The 3409-nt window shown below is 45.3% G+C and overlaps 1 pseudogene; it reads left to right on the forward strand.

The window, feature by feature from the left end:
* Positions 1-589: 589 nt before the first annotated feature.
* Positions 590-1294, forward strand: LOC100952671 (annotated as a pseudogene).
* The last annotated feature ends 2115 nt before the right edge of the window (positions 1295-3409 follow it).

The raw sequence follows: 3409 nt of genomic DNA on the forward strand, positions 1-3409 counted from the left end.
CACAGGCGCCCACCACAGCACCCAGCTATTTTTTGGTTGCAGCCATCATTGTTGTTTGGCGGGCCCGGGCTGGATTCGAACCCACCACCTTGGGTGTACATGGCTGGCGCCTTAGCCACTTGAGCCACAGGCGCCGAGCCAAATTGTCTAGGAGTATTATCTGATTCCTCACCACAGACCCTGGTATTACTGAGTAGTGAGTGAATCTGCAAATCAGGTACTGCTGAAGGTGAATGGGATTTCAGCTTCATGAAAATAATGTGTATAACCCTGAGACGTGGTATAACAATCGACCACATATCAGATGTAGTGCTCATAAATTGATGTGGATAAGTCAGCAGATTGGACGGCAACTCCATTTGTTCAATCATGATTGAATTACTGTCCTAGATTGGCTACAGATAGAAGAATTTGGCAGGCCCAGCTCAGGCCTGTAATCCCAGTGCTCTAGGAGGCTGAGGCCAGTATTTGTTTTATCTAATAAATAAACATATAGGTGTATGTGTACACTGCCCCCCGCCCTGAAAAGGCATAATTAAATGCCACTGAGCCTGCGCAAACTCAGTGCAGGCCAGCCTAGGGTCCAGTAATGGCAGGCACTGGTTTGGTGGCTGGAGAGGTTGTGGTGAATGCACTGCTGTATTTTGATTAAAGTTTTGAAGTGCCTGGTGTGTGGGAAGCAGCTGCGGTGCTGGTGGAAGAGGAAACCCACAGATACCAACCAACTAAGAACTACCGGAGCTACCTGACAGCCCCGGATTATTCTGCTTTTGAAACTGACATAATGAGAAATGAATTTGAAAGATTGGCTGCTCAACAACCAATTGAATTGCTCAGTATGAAATGATGTGAACTTCCAGCTCCTTCCTCAGGCCAGGAAAATAACATTACTGTGTGGGAAGAACGTGTAAACAATTCTATGGCTCAGTTAGAGCATCAGGCAGTTCAAACTGAGAATTTGGAACTGATGTCACAGCATGGATGTAATACTTGGAAAGTATATAATGAAAATCTAGTTCATATGATTGAACATGCACAGAAAGAGCTTCAGAAGTTAAGAAAACATATTCAAGATTTAAACTGGCAGCAAAAGAACACGCAACTCACAGCTGGATGTAAATTGAGAGGAACGGAGTCAAATTGGGTGTCCTCGGTCAGTAAGAATTATGAGATTTAACAGACTATTGTGCAACTAGAGAATGAAATCTATCAACTCAAGCAGCAACGTGGAGAGGCAAACAAAGAAAACATCCGGCAAGACTTCTGAAAAGACAGATTAATTTTGTGTGTAGAAGGAAGAAAAGTTGGGTTTTCACAGAATGTATCTGAACTATGAGGACAGCAACATCTCACATTGACAGTTGATAGTTAAATGTTTAGAAATCATAGAGTAGGTGGACTATTGTGTTAATTTTGTTTGTATATCTTAGCAAAAATAAAATTTTCTAACATGGTAAAAAAAAAAGTTCACAAGTTCACAAGTTCGAAACCAGCCTGAGTGAAACTAAGACCATGTCTCTACTAAAAACACAAATGGAGGAAGGAAGATCACCTGAGCCGGAGTTGGAGGTTGCTGTGAGCTATGAAGCCATGGCACTCCATGCAGGGCAACAGCTTGAGACTGTATCTCAAAGTAAACAAACAAACCGGAAAAGAAGAATTTGGCATCTGCCAGTGAAATACGCCTGTAATAATGAATTGACTGCATGAAATGGATATTAAAGTGTATTATAGATTTAGGCTGGTTATAGGAGCTGATACCTATAATCCCAGTGTCTTTGGGAGGCCAAGGTTGAGGGTCATTTGAAGGCCAAAGCATTCAAGGCTAGCCTGGGCAACATCTTAAGACCTCTACCAATAATGATCGGAAACAATGAGCCAAGTGGTAGAACACCTCACTGCTTGCCAGGCTGAGGCAGGAGGATCTCTGGAGCCCAGGAGTTCAAGGTTGCAGTGAGCTAGAATCACACCACCGCACTCTATCTAGCTCGGGGAACAGAGTGAGACTTTGTCTCTAGTAATGAACTATAGAAATGGTCCCTGAAATTATAGTCTTGAGACCTTGTCCCTAAAAAGAATCAATTGGCTTGGTGCCTGTAGCACAGTGGTTACAATGCCAGCCACATAAACTGAGGGTGATGGGTTCGAACCCGGCCCAGACCAGCTAAACAACAACGCCAACTGCTGGCTCCGGAAAGCCAGAGGCTGTTTGCTTTGCAGTGGGAGAGACCAGACATGGGAACTGTGATCCAGTACACCAGGCTGCCACAGGAGTTCAAAAACTCAACCCACAATTTTTGGAGAAGCACTGGCTTGTGAAATTCCCCAGAATTTCCCGGCTGAGGAATTAGAATGTGTGCTGCTCCAGTATGTTGATGACCTCCTGTTAGGGCACCCTACCCAGGAGTGCTGCGCCCAAGGCACAGACTGTCTTTTACAACATTTAGAGGTACGTGGCTAAAATGTATCTGAACTGAAGGCCTAGATCTGCCAGTGGCAAGTATGTTATCTAGGATATACTATCCAGCAGCGGTAGGGGAATCTAGGCCTGGAATGGAGGCAAGTCATTAATTACCTCCCCACCCCCACAAGCCCAAGGCAAGTTTGGGAATTCTTAGGTGCAGTGGGCTTCTGCTGCCTTTGGATTCCCATCTTTGCTATGTTAACCAAACCCTTGTAGGAGACCACTAAAGGGGAGGAGGGAGAACCCTTAGAATGAGGAGGAGAACAAGATAAGGCTGATGACTACACTTGCACTGGGGCTACCGGACTTTGCCAAGCCCTTCATTCTGTATGTCTCAGAGAGAGAAAAGATGTCTATAGGTGTGTTAACCCAGCTGATTGTGTCATGGCCAAGACCTGTAGCTTACCTCTAAGCAGTTGGATGGAGTGGCAAAAGGATGCCCACCATGCTTCCGGGCTCTAGCTGCTATGGCTCTCCTTGTGCAAGAAGCTGATAAGATGACTCTAGGGCAGGGTCTCAGAGTGAAAGTACCCCACTCTGTGGTCACTTTAATGAACACAAAGGGACATTTCTGGCTCACTAATACAAGATTAACTAAGTACCAAAGCTTAATGTGCGGGAAACTACGCATGAAATAGAAAGAAGTATGTAAAACCCTGCACCCAGCCACGCTGCTTCCAATCAGTGGAAGAGACAGAGCATGACTGTACGGAGGTTATAGATGATGTGTATTCTAGCAGACCTGACTTACCTGACCAGCCTTGGGCAGATGCAGACTGGGACTTGTATGTAGATGGAAGCAGTTACATGATGGCACAAAGTAAGCGGCAGGCTGAATATGCAGTGGTTACCTTAACAGAGACTGTAGAGGCTAAGCCCCTACCGCAGGGAACATCACCCAGAAGGCTGAGTTAATTGCCTTGACTCGAGCCTTAGAACTAAGTC

The sequence above is a fragment of the Otolemur garnettii genome, unplaced genomic scaffold (genome assembly GCF_000181295.1).
Source record: "Otolemur garnettii isolate 467f Iridium unplaced genomic scaffold, OtoGar3 scaffold00153, whole genome shotgun sequence".
Taxonomy (NCBI): Eukaryota; Metazoa; Chordata; class Mammalia; order Primates; family Galagidae; genus Otolemur; species Otolemur garnettii.